General features: G+C 39.6%; 1 long non-coding RNA gene and 1 pseudogene across 2 annotated transcripts; one reads left to right on the forward strand and one right to left on the reverse strand.

Moving 5' to 3' along the window:
• Positions 1-5,251: 5,251 nt before the first annotated feature.
• Positions 5,252-6,195, reverse strand: LOC148791995 (enoyl-CoA delta isomerase 2, peroxisomal pseudogene; annotated as a pseudogene).
• A 6,094-nt stretch (positions 6,196-12,289) lies between these two features.
• Positions 12,290-16,933, forward strand: LOC104591553 (uncharacterized). Of its 2 annotated transcripts, XR_016085284.1 has the most exons (3): positions 12,290-12,395; positions 13,956-14,093; positions 14,930-16,933. It is a non-coding gene; the product is annotated as an uncharacterized LOC104591553 (long non-coding RNA). The 2 variants fall into 2 exon arrangements; XR_002022361.2 differs by having other exon boundaries at positions 13,956-16,933.
• Positions 16,934-18,450: the final 1,517 nt, after the last annotated feature.

Raw genomic sequence — 18,450 nt, forward strand, 5'->3', positions numbered from 1 at the left:
ACTTTTCTTAATTTTAATTTAATTTTTAGAATAAAACAAACAAATACATTGGAACTGAATTGAGTACTTTATTAAATAGTATGTTTTTGTTTTCGTATATTGATTATAATTTTTTTTTTCATGAAACTCACTAAAACATGTTATTTTTATACATAAATAGCCCATTTATGTCTTATATTTAGTGATATTGATGTTTATTTATGATTTATTGGAGTATTTATAGCATTTCCATGCGTTTTCATGCGTATCTTAATTTTTCATCTGTATCCATGCGTATCCAAGGCGTATCCCTATACATTTCTTAAATTTTCCTTTCCAATATGCATAGCGTTTCCGATACTTTAAACCTTGCGCCAATGGTATTATTCAATGCATTTATAATTGGATGAAATATGGATCTATGTCTATCCGATCCACTATAATCAGGTTGGATTCAAGTTAAATATATATGCTCATATATACTTAAAAATTATATTATATCTATCATTGAAGTTGGTCTCAACTTGTATTTTCACTAAATTGTCAAAGGTTCAAGTTTTATGCGAGTAATTTTCAATTCATTTTGTCTATAAAATATAATATTAAAGTGATTTCTAGCTCTTTCTATTAATAATATATAATGTTTTGATCACTTCTAGTATAATTCATTTATACTATTTAATATCTAATTGTAATCTATCTAAATTCGATTTGAACCCACTAGATATCCAATGGATATGATCTAATTCAAATTGGAGTATGCGGGTTCAACTTTTATAAACTATTAGATATAAAATACTATATATAAAGTACGGTATCCTGAACTTTGGCTCGAGTGACAATTTAGCCCCCGAACTTTAAAATATGATAATCTAATTCTTAAACTTTCGAAATGTGACAATCCAGAGTCCCTGCTGTTAGACCTGTTTATGGGTCGGGCCAGGCTGGGCTTTTACTGTGTATTAACAAATTTTTTTAAGGCCCGAGCCCGAGCCCGGCCCGACCATCGGGCCTACAATTTGGGCCCGAGCCCAGCCCTCATAAAAAGCCCAAAGCCCGAGCCTAGGCCCGGGCCCGAAATTTAGCCTATATTATTATTATTATTAATGTTGAAGCAGCTGAATAAAGAGGGAGATAGATTGAAATTATAAAAAAAGAATAAAATATATATTAAATTATAAATATATATTTTAATAAATATTATATTATTTATATATTTTGTATAATATATAAAATACATATTATATATTTTATAAAATATATAATACTGAGTCGGGCCGGGCCGGGCTTTTTTGACAAATCCCGAGCCCGGCCCGAAACACAGTCGGGCTTACTGTGTTAAGCCCGAGGTCAGGCCCGCGGGCCTAATTATATGACCAAGCCCGGCCGGGGTGCGGGCCGAGCCGGGCCGTCGGGCTACCCGGCCCATGAACAGGTCTACATGTTGTTAAGGGGCCATCAAACAGAACATAAAAAGACGTAAATACCCATCTCGCTTTCACTGCTCTAATCTTTTGAAGAGCACAATTCTCCCCGTTGGTGCTGATAAGTGGAATACGTCGCCGGAAAAGCTCGGATTCTCTCCGTTGGAATTCAGTTCTGAAGTCTCATTTCAGCTGTTGCGGGAAAGCTCGGATCGTATGTCTCCTAGGGACAGAAAGTTTTCTGTCTCATCCAATACATTTTGTACACGTCATATTCGCCCACTCAATTTGAAACTATGCTAACGGCGGTGTGGACTCAAAAACAATTTAAATTTTGTAAACCCGCTACTTCCACTTTCGTTTCTCGTTGTCTACCTCTTTCATTTCTCCCTCTCCCAGTTGTACCCGCTCTAATTGCGCTTCTTCTTCCCTCTCTCCAGTATGAAATTCACCGCCCCTCCATTTCTTCCCTCTCACCTTTAAAGGACCCATTTTCCAGGAACCCACCGTTAGATCAGAACCCCAGGACTCATGCAATGTACAACTGTACAAGGTGGAGTACCTTGTTAATTCTAAAAGGTGACCAACTCAAAAACAATGTACATCGCCCCCCATTTCTTTGCTTGCTTGCCATTTTTCATCCTCGAGTACTACTCCCTCCTTCGGAAGTCATAACATGAACGGATCTTCGTGCAGAGAACCACCCTGTCAATGAACAACCCTTTTGGTGACAACGACCTAATACTATCAAATGAAATCAACCTTCTCCCAAGCATTGCAGAGGAACCCATCGACGTATTGGTGGCCGAGGTGGTTTGTACCATCTAGTCAATTGGGTTTAGGGATCCCCACTTCGAAATGCTTAGTCTTGCACATCTTGGAAGAGTCCGAGGTGTAGTAGAAGGAAGTGCTATTGTTCCATTCGAGGTGGTAAAGAAGTTGGCCCAGCTGGTCCTCAATGATGTTGGAGTACAGTAGCGGTGAGGGTTGCAGTGGCGAGGAGGATTCCTGTGTGGCCGAGTACAGTAATGTATCAATGGGGAGAGAAGAAATGTGAGAGAGAAACTTGAATCAGTGGCCTGAATACAATAACATACCGGTGGAGAGAGAAGAACCAGAAAATTGAATCAACGAGGGATGGAAGCTGCAAAGGCGAAGGGGCGGTGAGAGGAGAGGGGAGGGGGAAGAAGAGACGAAAAAGAGAGAGAAGGTATGAAGGGTGAATGTGTTCAGCATATATGATAAAAAAATAAAATCCATACGCCATTAAAAATAATTTTTCGTTAGTTTCAAATAAATTCCATAGGCTGTTAGTTTCAAATATGCTGGACTCCAGATTTGCTCCGTCGTTGACTGATCGAACCTTCTTTTCTCTCTCTAAAGACTAAAGTGCAGTAATCTTTGGCACGCCGGCGAAAATTTTTTTTCTTCAAAATCTCTCTCTGCAATCCTTCTCTAAGAAGAGAAGCCCAAGAAAAAACATTGCAGAGTAGAACATCGTCTGAAATATCGTCTTAATCTGTATAGCGACGTTCCGTTCTTTTCAAAGGAGAGTTGAATAAGAGTCAAAAAACTACAAAAAGAGGGTCACTCTATTTGAGTGGGCTAGATTAACCGGAAGGATTTTTTTTACTTCTCTGGCAGTGCTTAAGCATTGGTTTTGATTTGTAGAGGAGTTAGGTCTCAATGTTTACCGCTTTGTGATAATCTTACAACATATACCACCCAAGTAAACACCACACAAACAAAGCAACCCTCTCCGCCGGATGTTTTTAATCTGAGTGGGAGGCATGGGGGTTGAAATGGGCTGGCTATGGAGAGGCTCCCCACATACGACCGTTTGAGGAGGGGAATGCTGACGCAGGTCCTAGATAGTGGAAGGGTTGTTCGAAATGAGGTGAAAATTACCAAACTTGGTGTCGACGACAAGAAGCTGCTCATGGATAGCATCCTCAAGGCTGTTGAGGACGATAACGAGAAATTTCTTACCAAGCTTAGGGAACGAAATGATAGGTATCTCTCTCTCTTTGTCAGAGTGTCTGTTTCATTAAATCATTTTATTAATTCTTAATTTTGTTTTCTTGATAGTTGCTAGTTCATTGTTTCTTGCAACAGCTCCCTGTTGCCTTTCTACGACATCTACAGCATCTATCCGAGTTCATTGTTTCTTGATTATTGCTAGTTCATTTCAGGCCTGACCTGAAACATTACATTTAGGTCGGGCTGCAAATTTCTGGGCTTGAGCTGGGCTTAAAGAAATTTGCGAGTCAAACCAGGCTAGAATTGAACACCCTGCTCTTTCCAATAAAAAAAAAAAGAATGATTGTAAAACCAATGATAATGCCCAACACTAGCCACAAAATGAATTCGGATTAGCTGAATGAAATAACTGTTTAACGGGCTGTGGAACTAATGACATTCCACAAAATCATGGCCCCCATCCTCCCACTGTGAAAGGAGCGAATCCCATACTTTATTGGTTCCACAGCCCGCTGAACAACCATTACCTTCACTTAAAACCTTGTTCTCACAAAATGCATGTATTTTATGACCAGTGTCAAATATTGTTATTGGTTCCACAGTCTACTCAATAGCAATTGTATTCAGCTAAGCTAATCTTTAAGAAGATGTACGATATTCCATATACATACGGTTGTCATTCATACTTAATATACAAATTCAGATGTGAATTTTATACTGTTATCATTGAGAATGTACATACAAGTATATATATGCAAGTCTATAAACAAAGCATGTAAGCAATTTACTACATTCAAATTGCTGTTGAATTTTGACGAACGCCGGAACGCAGAGAGAGACAGAGAGAAGAACGAGAGTACCCAAAATTATTACCCATATCGATTTTCTGAAACAAAATTCTCAAAAAACAAAAAAAAAAAGAAACTAAACAAGTGGTTAATGGAGATTGGAGAAGAAAATTGTCAAAATCCCTACATAATAAGAATGGGAGGAATATATATATATACAATTCCCACCGCCAGGAACTAAGTCTGTCGCCGGAGACGCTTTCTGAGCTTCTTGTACTTGTGCTTGTTCATCTTCTTCTTCCTCTTCTTCTTCACGCTGTCAGCCCAAACCGTCTCAGTATCACCGGACCCAACCTCAGCTTCCTTAAAGTCAATGTCCACTCGATCGAACCCAGTTTGAGGAATTGGATTCAAATAATACCCAAAAGGGAAATTGGGGAAAATCTGCAAGAGCGGCGAAGAAGTAGGTTTCTGTTGTTCAAAAGCATCCGGCGTAGGGTTTAGATAACATTGATAGTCTGATTTGCTTCCACTGAGACTAGGTTCATGAAGGCCAAAGGGAACTGCAAGATTTGGCGGTTGGGGTTTGTTCAAGCTTGTGATGATTCTCAGATTGTAAGGTTTTTTGAGGAATTTATGCAGAAGCCCAGCCATTGATGTTTGTAGAGTGACAGAAAAATTGAGAAACCAGGGAGAGATCTTCTAGTTTAACTGACTAACAACACCTAAACAGTTAAAAAGAGGAGTAGAGAACAGGAGTCAGGAACACAGTTCCCCCTCGAAAGGGAAGGGGAAACCGGGAAAGATCAAAGAATGATGCCTCAGAAACACGAGAGGATCTTTCTTGTATCCTAAATCCTAATAGCGTGAAAAACCTAAAAAGACTAAAATAGAGTTCTAATTGATGCCAGAAAAGGAGTTCAACATCACTCCCATGCGATCCCCAATCATATGCGAACACGCCAGCCGTGAAAATAAATTAAAGGGTAAATTACAAAAACCCTCTTGTACTATGGGTTAGTGACAAAGTCTCCCCTTATACTTTTTTTCGCGACAAAGACCCCTTACAAAGACCCCCTTGACCGATAATTCAGATGACGAAAAACGTTAATTATCAAAATACTTCACTAAACTTTTTCTATTTTCTTTTTCTTGCCCTTTTTCTCTTAAAACCCATTTTGACCGTCCCCTCGGCCTTCAATCACCGAGCCATCGACGATTGAATCTTTTCTCTCAACAATGCCATGAAGTAATCGGGAAGGGTAAGCCCGATGTCGAGCTCGCTCATATAGAAGACCCCCTGTCCTTCCTCATCAAGACGTAGTCGTGGCTAAGCACGAGCATAAACCCAGTAGTAGCAGCGTGCCCCGATACCGCTGCTATAATGGGCATAGGGAGGGAGAGCAGGTCAACTATGATGGCCTTTAAGCCGTCGCCCATGTGCTGAAGCCAGAGGAGGAAGCCGTTGGACCCGGCAGACTCGGCCCAAGCGAGATCGAAGCCATGGGACAAGAACTTACTCTGTTCAGTGGTGACCATGACTGAACTATGCTTGGCTTAGGCACGGACTTGGCTTAGAGATGACCAAATCTCGCCAATGAGGCTGGGGTTCAACCGGTGCTCATTGTCACCAACTGGAGTTAGAATCGGAAAAGCTATGTTTTTTTTCCTGTGGATTTCTCAATGATTGTAATTTTAATTTTGTGTTTTGAACGGAGAGAAAAACGATTCCGGCCAACACAGTGAGGGAGTCCAGAAAGCCTACGATCAAATGATCAATCCCACGACCTCTCAGTTCCTTAGAGTCGGCTCTCTCCTTCTTTCAGCTCTAGTTCTCGTAAACGCTCCCCTCCCCTTTTGCTTTGCTTACTGAATTAATCCTCTTCATGTAATGAGCTCAGGTAATTCAGAGTCTCACACCTGTGACGTTCACAGCATTCATCTAGCACAACACATGTAGGTTCAAGCCGTTGCAAACCCAAAGGAACGGATTGGGGATCCTTCCCGCTCTGTCCATCTCGCATGACAACACATCACACCGCAGTAAAGAGATATTTGACACCCAACGTAAATTTATTATTTGCTTCCAAATAATATGGCAGGTATATCAAGTAGCAATCACGCATATACTCGCGGTGAGCACCGTATTCATGCAGAGTAAGACGATTAAGTGATGAACAACGAAACTTTAACTGATTCTGAGCAAATAACAGATCAATTTAATTGTAAATAACAAGAATCAAGAAATTTGAGACATGGGAAACAACATTTGGAACAACAAAACCAATAGTTCAAATGGCAAACAAACACATATCGTAATCACTAGATTCGTTGCCAACAATAATTTTATAAAGGTCGGCCCAGCAGAGCTTCATCGCCGTCTCAATTGCTGTTGATCGAATGTTGTTCAGCAGGGGATGAGAGGAATACAATGAAATAAGTAAATAAATTAAAAGGGGGAAATTTTGGCATGAGCAATGATGCTGCAAGAGACTTTTAATCCGATCTGATCTGGGATTGCTTAAAAGTGGGACACGTTATTTGTAACGGATAGAGATTAATTTGATTTTCTATAATTGTATGTGAAACGTCTATAGTGCTTGTGTTTAAGTAGGGGGTTTAGTTAACTAGAGAGCCATGGTAATTTGAGAGTTATTTGGAGTCTATATATATTCTTGTAAGTATCGTTTTGAGAATCAATTGAAGAATTTTCTTTAAAACCGTTTGATTTTTATCGAGGTCTCTTATCTCCTTCAAATAAACGAAACTCACGTTATGTCCCTAATCGGGATCGTGACACAGACCCAGTCATGGCCCACCACCAATTTATCAATATCAGGGCCTTTTAGTTCACTCCCAAAGAACACAAGATGGGTTGCACAGGTCTTTGCCAGAATGGGACTTTTATGTTCTTTGGGAGTGAATGGAGAGGCCCAAAATGGCACAGGTCTTGCCACTATTGACCGGCGATGGTCGAGTTTGGGACAGTGTGAGAGTGCTTGATGTTAGTTTTGAGGTATAAGGGAGAAGATAGTGAACAGTATAAGAAGGGTAGTTTAGACATTTTAAAAACTTTAAACAGTATAAGAAGGGATTGCGAATGCCGATTCATGCACTTTTCTCAAATCTGTTTGAAGTCTTCATCCTGGGCGTACAGATCCTCCAAACATTCAAAACCCACAATTTCGATACTGAGAGTCTTGATGAGAGCCACATGCCTGTTCAAAGCATCGACCATTGTGTTCTGTTGCCCAGCCTTATACATAATTTTGTATGGGAGTTTATCAATAAAAACAGACCACCTTACATGTAGATCACTCCTCAACTGTTTTTGCTTACTTAAATACTTAAGAGCTTGATGCTCGGTGTAGAGGACAAATTCTTTAGCAATCAAATAGTGCTCCCAGGTCTTTAATGCTCTTACGATAGCATAAAATTCTTTATCATAAGTGGACCATTTCTTCCTGGCTTCGCACAGCTTTTCACTGAAGAAGGCAACTGGTCTCTTTTCTTGTGATAACACGGCCCCTATGCCGACTCCACTAGCATCACACTCAACCTCAAACAATTTGTCAAAGCTTGGCAATACTAAGACAGGAGCGGTGCACAACTTCTCTTTGATGAGAGCAAAACTTTGCTCTTGTTCTTCTCCCCATTGAAACTTACCATTTTTCAAACACTCAGTGATACGGGCTACAATGCTACTAAATCGTTTAATAAACCGCCTATACAAAGTTGCTAACCCATGAAAACGCCTTACGTCTGTGACGTTCGTTGGGGTTGGTCATTCCCTAATGGCTTGCACTTTCTCCTCATCCACCTTAATTCCGTCCTTGCTTATTATGAAACCCAAGAACAACAAACTATCACTCATAAAAGTACACTTCTTTAGATTAGCATATAGTTTGTTCTCCCTTAATGCACTCAATACCTCTCGGATATGTCCTATGTGTTCATCGACAGATTTGCTGTAAATCAAGATATCATCAAAATATACCACAACAAATTCACCAATGAAAGGGCATAGTACCTGATTCATCAGTCTCATGAAGGTGCTGGGTGCGTTAGTTAGTCCAAAAGACACGACTAACCATTCGAACAATCCATCTCTGGTTTTGAATGCTGTCTTTCATTCATCTCCGGGACGGATTCTGATCAGATAGTAACCATTCCTGAGATCGATTTTGGAAAAGACCATAGCCCCATCAAGTTGATCAAGCATGTCATCCAGCCTGGGAATGAAAAACTTGTAGCCAATAGTGATTTTGTTGATTGCTCTGCTGTCGACACACATCCTCCAACTCCCATCTTTCTTAGGTGTTAATAATGTTGGTATTGCACACGGACTCATGCTAACCTGGATATGACCCTTTCTTAACAATTCTTCTACCTTCTCCCGTAAAATCTCGTTCTCTTTAGGGCTCATCCTGTAATGTGGCAGATTAGGTAGGCTAGCTCCAGAAACAAAATCAATGTGATACTAGATATCTCGCATGGATGGGAGCTCATTAGGTAATTCATCAGGAACTACGTCATGAAACTCGTCAAATAATCCCTGCACTTCCACTGGGATTTTGTTCTCCCCTAGTGATTCACTCACGCTTTCTCCCTTTACCACCAGCAAGTGGACCTCACGGGTATCCTTACATCCTCTTACAAACTCAAAGTGACGATAGGTTATGATAAGAAATTTTCTTTCTTCTACCTTTAAAGCCTTGGGTTGGTTCTTTTCTGCCATGGGTAATAGTGTATAGCGCACACCCTCTTTCTCGAGCTGGTATGTGTTTTTCCTAACCAGGTGCTTGGCATCTGCATCAAACTGCCAAGGCTTACCAAGCAAAATATGGCAAGCATCCATATCCACAATATAACAATAAACATCATCAGTGTACTTACCAATAGAGAATGGAACCTTGTAGCGTTCCTCCACACGTACGCCCCCGACTTCCTTGATCTACCCAATCGTGTAAGGGTTCGGGTGTTTCTCAGGAAGTAGTTGCAGTTTCTGTATCACATCCCTGCAGATAATATTTTCCTGACTGTCGCTATCAATAATTAATTCAAATAGCTTACCCTGTACAGTACACCTAGTGCGAAACATCCAATGTCATTGTGTGGTATCTTTGCTTCTCTAAACTAGCATTAGCTTCCTCACTACACACGTGTACTCTTCATGCTCATAGGTACCTTCTTCGTCCTCCCCATCGGGTCCACAATATACTTCATCGTCACACACTTCTTCCTCATCCCTCTCTACCATGTTAACCGCCTTTCTTCTGGGACAGTCAGTAGACCTATGCCCCACTTCATTGCACTTGAAGCACTTAAAAGGAGTAGGTTTTGCATAGGGATTAACGACTTTAGGAAGGTTTGAAGTATTACCTCGAGTGTTTCCTCCTACGGCGGTCTTACTGCCGTTAGCTACACTCGGCGGGTGGGAGGGTGGTGCTCCTTGGGTTGGCTTGGCCTTGTCGACTACTGTCGGCCTATTGTCGCTCCCACTATACCGTCGATAGTTATCGGCTCGGGTCCTCTCTTGGAACATTAACTCAGCCTTTAGAGCTAAGTTCCTTGCTTCCTGCACGCTCAGAACCATCTGGACACCAATCTTGTCTCGGATAGTAGGTCTCAAACCACTCAAATAACAGGCTACCTGTTGATTGTCACTTTCTAATAACTGGTTCTGTTCAGCCAACCTCAGAAATTCTGAGGTGTACTCGTTCACGCTTCTTGTTCCCTACACACACCATTGATATGACTCAAACATATACTGCTCATAATCAGGAGGTAAAAACCTACCTCTTATTAATTGCTTCATTCGCCTCCATGTTCGAATTGGACCTCTTCCTTCTCTGATCTGAGTCTCCTCATTCGTTTCCACCAGACCGATGCTCCCCCCTTCAATCGAAAAGCTACTAATTTCACCATTCTTTCTTTCGGGATCTCCATGTACTTGAAGAAACGGTCGACCTCGGTGATCCAATCTAGAAGGCCCTCTATATCCAGATCTCCACTAAAAGTAGGAATATCCACCTTGAGTTTAACTTCATCATTATTCCGACGATGATTAAAATTGTCGGGATTTTGCCAATTCCGACCGGTTCTACCATCACCGGGAATAACTGGAGCAACGCCGAATTCTTGCTCGTCGTCACTATCATCATCAAGAATGGGGTTCCTGGGTATAGGATCGATGATTGGCCTACCATGGTCGTCTCCTCCAGCTTGGTGCAACGTGTTATCCTTATTCCTTGGAACATCCTCCCGTAACAAAGTCTGTAGTTGTTCAGCGATCTCTACCAACTACTGCTCAATGTTACGCGTGGTTGTGTACTGCTCTTCGGTTGTTCTCCAAATAGCTTGTAACCCCTGATCTCCGTCACGGGGTTGGTTGCGACTGCTACCGTCTTGATTGGCCATCTGACTGGGTGAACTCCCTCTCTAATACTACTTGACGCAGCATGACGCACTCGACCGGACTAACTATACAAGCACCCGGACGATCGAGTCGGCTTCGGACTTGAAGCCTCACGAAAAAAACTAGGCATAGAGCCTTAGTAGGGAGAGAAGTGAATAGAGAAATTATGTGTGTTATTAAAGCTCATAAACAGAAGTATTTATAATAGACATTGGTAAATTCGTAGAGTAAAATAACTAAGTAATTCAGATTTATAAAACAAGTAGGAAACGTGATTTGTCGTCCGATGTCAATGCCTTCGATGCCCACCGTCCGATATCCACCATCATCCGACGTCGATTGGCATAAGAGTCTTTCCTTTCTAATATTGAGCTGGCGCCCGCTGGTTCGGTGGGTCCCGCGCAGGCCCTCCATAGTATATCAAATAGCAATCACGCATATACTCACGGTGAGCACCGTATTCATGCAGAGTAAGACGATTAAGTGATGTACAACGAAACTTTAACCGATTCTGAGCAAATAACAGATCAATTTAATTGTAAATAAACAAGAATCAAGAAATTTGAGACATGGGAAACAACATTTGGAGCAACAAAACCAATAGTTCAAATGGCAAGCAAACACATATCGTAATCACTAGATTCGTTGCCAACAATAATTTTATAAAGGTCGGCCCAGCAGAGCTTCGTCGCCGTCTCTATGGCTGTTGATCGAATGTTGTTCAGCAGGGGATGAGAGGAATACAATGAAATAAGTAAATAAATTAAAAGGGGGAAATTTTGGCATGAGCGATGATGCTGCAAGAGACTTTTAATCCGATCTGATCTGGGATTGCTTAAAAATGGGACACATTATTAGTAACGTATAGGGATTAATTTGATTTTCTATAATTGTATGTGAAACGTCTATGGTGCTTGTGTTTAAGTTGGGAGTTTAGTCAACTAGAGAGTCATGGTAATTTGGGAGTTAATTGGAGTCTATATATATTCTTGTAAGTATGGTTTTGAGAATCAATTGAAGAATTTTCTGTAAAACCGTTTGATTTTTATCGAGGTCTATCGTCTCCTTCAAAGTAAACGAAACTCACGTTATGTCCCTAACCGGGATCGTGACACAGACCCAGTCATGGCCCACCACCAATCTATCCATATCAGGGCCGCCTTTTAGTTCACTCCCAAAGAACACAAGATGGGTTGCACAGGTCTTTGCCAGAATGGGACTTTATGTTCTTTGGGAGTGAATGGAGAGGCCCGAAATGGCACAGGTCTTGCCACTATTGACTGGCGATGGTCGGGTTTGGGACAGTGTGCGAGTGCTTGATGTTAGTTTTGAGGTACATGGGAGAAGATAATGAATAGTATAAGAAGGGTAGTTTAGACATTTTAAAAACTTTAGACAGTGGGATGAAAATTTTTTTAAAGTTAACTAACCAAACATTAACGGAAGGGGATTTTTGTCTAACGGCTAAAGTTCAGGAGTTCTTTATCGCAAAAAAGAAGTACAGGGGGACTTTTTCACTGACCCCTATATAAAAGAAGTACAGGGGGACTTTTTTGTATTTTCATCCGTGACGTGTTTGTATTTCCATCGGTCCGATTGGGATCTGAAGCCAACGTGGCAAGTTACATGAGCATACCATTCTAATCTGATAAATTACATGAGGCAACTCAACTATAAAAGGAATTTGAACCCTAGTTTCCATGCCCTTCTCTTCGTTTACTTGCTTGCGCCGGATCGCCGGACGCAGATGCAGAGGGATGATGGCGAGCGGTAGATTGAAAATAGAGAAGGAGACAAGATCCTTAGGTTTTTCGATTTGGTCTCTAGTCCTCTTTTGATTGCGTTCTCTCGTTAAGATATAGTTCTAGTTTTTCCCCTTTCTTTTCATTTCCTTATACAAAATGTGATAAATAAGAAGACGTCGATAATCTGGAAAATTAGGCATAGTTTTCTTTTTTTAGTCTCCTCTGTAGTCCTCACTGGTTCATAACCTAGATCTTTTGTATTTTTCTTATGCACAGCAATCCGATATTTTAAAATGCTTTTGTTTTTAGTGCTGTTTAGTTATTGTTTCTGATATATTTTGCGGAAATCCAATTCACTGAAACGCAATAGCACAAGGCATAAGATCCACTGTTTCAGCACAAGTTATAAGTTGGTCCTGCATTTATGGTTGTATGCGAGTTTGTTTATCGAAAATGGTTTTGCAATTGATCTTCCACTTGACTGCAAAGTAATCTTCCTTGGTTTATACACTGCAGGCTTTAAATGTGCTACGTCCAAATTACTAGCAGATAAAATCTTTGAATGCTTACCCATCTTATGCTAATCTATCTGTCTATTTTTTCCTTATATCTCCTGCCGGCTCCCTATCTCTGTATTCTGTTTTTTTTAGCCCGCTATGGTCTTCCAGTAAATTTATATGCTGTGGTTCAGCAATTGATGCAAGTTAGATCTCAGCATTATCTCTCTGTTCGAATCCTTATTCCTTTTAATAATATCTTCTTCATCGTTGATAAATATATATAACATAAAATTTCGTTGCTAATGTGTTGCCTAGGTGCTGATGGAGTAGATGCATGTATACTCTAAATGTGTAATTGTATCCTATTGCTTTTGAAAGGCGTTGCATTCTTGGGGCCTTGTACCAATGGATGTGTCAACAAAAGCATAGATAAATAAATTTCTATTGTGATTTTTGTGCAATTCAGATCTATTATTCTCTTCAAGTAATGACTTTCTACATGGATGTCAATGCTTCAGGATCTGGTTGTGACATTCCAGCAACAGAAAATATGCTTTACTTATTTCTTTCTTTACTTCAGTATTGTTATGGACTGAGCTCCAATTTTTTTCTTTCTTATGCAAGTGAAGTTTTTTCTATCACCATTTTTTAATACAAGGCTTGCATGTTTACCCTATAAAATACATTTTTTGCAATTATTAACATTTAATTTGTAAACAGTATTTTAATTTAACTTAAAAAATACACGGTTTTAACTTAAAATTGTATTTGCATCTATATCGATGCATAATCAGTCTTTGTCTATTTTGTATTAATCTATACCTGTACCTGTATCAGTGAACTATTGTATTGGTCTAATATGAAGGGAAATGGGTGATTGTGTCTGATATATCTATGAGAAAGCAATGTGTTCATCATGCGTTTCAACCCCAAAACCGATGCATATTGACCTGTATTGCCAATTCCGATTGCACTTGTTTCAACAGTTACATGTTTTATCAATCTAGTTTGGTGTTTTTTTTATAACTATTTATTAGTTCTGTTGGTGCCATAGATGATTCGGTCCAGTGTTATTCTGTTGTTAGATTATCCAATTCTTTCTTCATTGTCATATTGTACAGGATACTTGTTCAGATCCTAGGTCTTGCTTTTGAAAGGCGTTGCGTTCTTAGGAACTTGTACCCCAATGGACGTGTCAACAAAAGCATAGATAAGCAAATTTACACTGTGCAATGCAGGCCTCTGCTTCCTTTCTCTGGGTAACGGCTACATATATGTACTTGTAGTGGTTACAGTTCTGCATGTATCATTGTCCTCAAAATCTCTCTCTAGAGTAGAGGTGTCAATTGGACAGTATTTCTTCCAATCCGATCCTGCCAGCACTGGTCCATTTACAAATGAATTGGACCAATTTAATACATACCGGATGCAGTTTAATCCAGTTGAAATGCAAATTAACTGGATTGGACTCAATCCGGTCCAAACTAAACGATGCTTCAAAAATTTTTTGAAACCTGAAAATATAAAGAATTTGCAGATATATTTGACAAAAATATAAATAATGACTTAGGCCCTATTTGGCTTGCAAGAATAGGGGTTTGGAATCAGAATCGGAATGGGTTATTCCGATTTCAACTGTTTGGTTGGATGGAATCGAAATCTCATTGCCATTCCCCCATTTGAGGGAGGGAATGGCAATTCCTTTTTCCTCCCTTGGGAATGAAATCCCATTCCTGCAGATCTTAATTTTCATTCCCGTTCCTGTTTCAACCAAACAGACTATAGGAATGGACCATTTGGATTTTGATTCGGATTCTGGTTTTAACTATAAACCAAAAAGACCCTTATTTTTCTATTGCCGTCTCTGAATTCCAACCAAGGAAGGTAGAGGTAGGCCTATGTGATAGAATATCTATCTGGGGTTCCCATTTTCACACTAAGAGTCTTTTGTTTTGCGCTATTATTCAAATCCCACCTGTCTACAAGTCATCTACCCTGAATTCAAAGTTTAACTCAAGTCCCACTAGACTTACCCATATGAAATTCCTACTGTTTGCCTCCCGAGTGATAGTTAATTCTGTCATTTCTGATGCAGAGATTGTGTCCTGAGAACTGAGGCATACTTAAAGAACAAAATCCAGAGGTTGCGTATTGAGCCACTTGATGCATTGATTCAGGGTTGTCCTGGTATCTTCGTCCACGTAGGTTTTGTTGGCCAATGAAGAGGTGGTAGACTAATCTTGTTGATGTTCTCTGTCGTGTTAAATAAAAGCCCAACGGATATCATCTATATACGAACCTATGTTTGTGTGAATCTAGATCAAGGATCAATCCCTTGGAGCTGGGTGCAACGGATTATTGAGGGTGTGTAGATGGAGAAGTGGCCATGCCATAAGCATCGCCACTCGCCAGTGCTGAAGGTGGAATGAAATGTATTTAGGGCGTCCGCGACCTTGGCCCACCCTCCAAAAAGGAGGATGACCATCTTGTTTGTGGTGATGAACGATGGGAAACATTTGAAAGATGGTTTGAGAGAGAGACTAACTTCGAAGAGTTTAACGATGAAATATTCAGACCATCGCCTTCAAGGCTTCAATGGACTTTCAGACGGTTTGGTGAGAAATAGAGTTGGTCCATTTTGGTCTGTTAAGTGTATTGAACAATAAAAACATGGACCAGTCTAATCTGATTTTAAAATTTGGACTGTCCAACCCATCCTGATATGCCCCTATGTATCGGATTAATGCCTGGTTCAGAGGTTAGTCAGAACTTAAACCGGCCCTTCTGAACCAAAAGCAAAAAAAAAAAGAAAAAGTAAAAGCTAAAAAAGAGGGCACTGGTTGATACGACCTAACCTTGGGTCCCATCTGAATCTAGTCCTTTGACACCCCTACTCTAGAGGATTAATCCTTTGGTCTATATCAGTTATATGTGCCCATGTATTGCTTGATTATCCAATTAATATCAACAGTTCAAGTTTTTAATTTTTTAATATAAATTATAGGATTAATTACTTGTTTATCCTATAGATTATGGAAACTACTTATATGTATCCTGGATTTTCACAAACTGCCTGCATGTGCCCTTTTAGGTGGCCTCACATAACATGAATAGCTCTCCAATGAAACGTTTAGGCCCTCCATCACAAACTATTTTATCCTTCCATTTTGAAAACACGGTTGATCTTCTACTACAAAGTTCTCAACTGAAACCCTAGACTAATCTTTCCATTCGTCTATTATAATTTTTAAGGACATTTGAGCTGCAGAATAGCCATGAATTAAGAGGGACCAAAGAACTTATCTGATTTAAATGCTTGAAAAACGTTCTCAGTCTCAGAAGATGAAGAAAGAGCTTCTCACCTCTGCCATGGAAGGATGAAAGAAAGTCCTGAAATTTTCAAGATGCTAAGCTTAGAGCCACAAACCAGCCGGGGATGACGAAGAAATTGATCGAGAGCTTAAATACAGCTACCAGAGTTTGCTTCAGTTCTTCAATGGGTGTTCACCATTGACACCATTGTGAAGCCTCGTCCTCCCGCATTGGTTTACAACGTTTCCCGCAACTTGAGCTTTTTCACCCGTATTTTTTACCCAGTTCTTTGATCCTAAAGACGTAACAAATGCCCAGAAATCACTTGGGTTAGGATTGAAGGCATCTCACATTTTGTAGAAATGGAGAAAACTTGGAGGTTGTGATTGAAGCACTTAACAGAAGAGAAGCACCGACTGTATCTGTATTTATGATCATAGAATCTTATTTTTTAGAATACTTTTTTTAGGCTAATCAGGGTAGCAAGAGGTGCTAGTGTGCGATAGATGACTTGTACGTGAAGAATGGGGGCATGTTTCTCAAATATACCAATCCGCTCGTGAATGTTTATCCGGTTAGAGCGTTTCAGTGACTCCAGGCAATCTTGACATGTCTTATGGTTGGTTGATTAGAGAAGCTAAATAAACGATTTGAATAGCAAACTTGCTCCATACTTAACAGGTAGAGTTGCCAAGGACCAAGGTAATGTTTGGGTAAAAGTGATTCTAGAACCTTGCATATGTAGCTGAATTTTATTTATTTATTTATTATTTTTATTTTGTTTTTCTTTTGGAGGAATACACAATGGGGGCAAGCCATCATCCATAACTCCTCAACCCAGTTGCAAGTGGGGTTCAAGCCCAAGTTTCCGCTACTATCAGCAGGAGACCTTACTAACCAGCTGGTTGGTACATTGCTTTTATCCATGCAATGTGATTTCTATTCATTGATCTCAAAAACCATTATGTTACATGAACAATATCTTCCATTGTCATGTTCATTTCAATCAACTCTGGGCGTAGGTCTAATCTCTTTAGGAATGCTCGGGTTCTGCCGACCTTTTCTGTTGCCCCTTTATCGGTTTTTTTAATGCTTAGGTACATGGAAGGCCGATTAACCGATCATCTTTCAATATTACACTTGTACATTAAGAATGCAATGTCCAATGCCATTATCTGTACCATTTAGTTTTCAAAAATGAATGTCTCATGCTTGGTTTGGTATGTATATGATTTTATTGCTCACAGGGTTTTTTTTCGCGTTCTATCACTCGTCCAAAATATCGATCATTGACATAAATTATTGAATTCACCGAAGTGTGTTGGGGATAGAAGTTGTCTTTTTTTCATAAATTTTTAGGTATTGGGTCCATTGCTTGTTTCAAGGGTGGTAATGTGAATTCTTTTCTAGCATTCCTTGAAGTAAAATGGGAATATGAGTTGCATTTGTTGTGGCAGATGATTAAAATATATGCAAAGTTATTTAGGCTGTGTTTGTTTGTGGTGCAAATGTCAAACCAGTGTAATATTACACTCCCTTCCGGTTTTATTGTTGTTTGGTTGGAGTTTATAACAAGAATAAAGATCGGTTAAACCCCTTTTTGAGAGCCTTTTTGAAGACGCCACTATTGTGTTAAGTGAAGGGTATTGACAATAAATCTTCCAATTAGAGAATTGTTTTTGGGGCCAAATTTTTAAATTTGATCTTGCTTAATTCTTATTAATTGGGCGTATATGAGCCAAAAGCCTAGCGTAGATGAGACTAAGTTGTGCTTTATCAGTAAATTTTTCATTTAAATGATGAAGTTTTCAAAATATCAATATGATATTGTTGATACATGGTAAATTATAGATTAGGGATGCAATCTAACCATGTTGAGCCTAACTTTGGCATGTCTTGGCTTGGCTTGACTAAAATACTACTAGGTTTGAGTATGACTCGAATTATATTTTTCAGCTTGAGCTTGGTTCAATTAAGTATTCAATGGGCTTGAGTTCAGCTTGAAATATATATATAGTATAATCTTATTGGTTGAGATTATAACTAATATAACTTACCCCAATGTTTGAACTCAAGTCGAGCCTAATTGAATTCAAGCTTGAACTATTTGATTAAGGCTTGATTCTATCGTAGCCTTACTGTAGATTCTCAATGGACCGAAGTATGGCTTTGATGCATCACTAGAAAATCTTGGAAATTTATTTATTTATTTTTATTGCACGCAGTATTGTATGTTCCAAATTGAATACTATAATACAAAAATAGAGAAAAGTAATTGATCATTAACACTTGTAAGGTGCCAAC

Source organism: Nelumbo nucifera, chromosome 4 (assembly GCF_055504915.1).
Source record: "Nelumbo nucifera cultivar China Antique chromosome 4, China Antique-T2T, whole genome shotgun sequence".
NCBI lineage: Eukaryota > Viridiplantae > Streptophyta > Magnoliopsida > Proteales > Nelumbonaceae > Nelumbo > Nelumbo nucifera.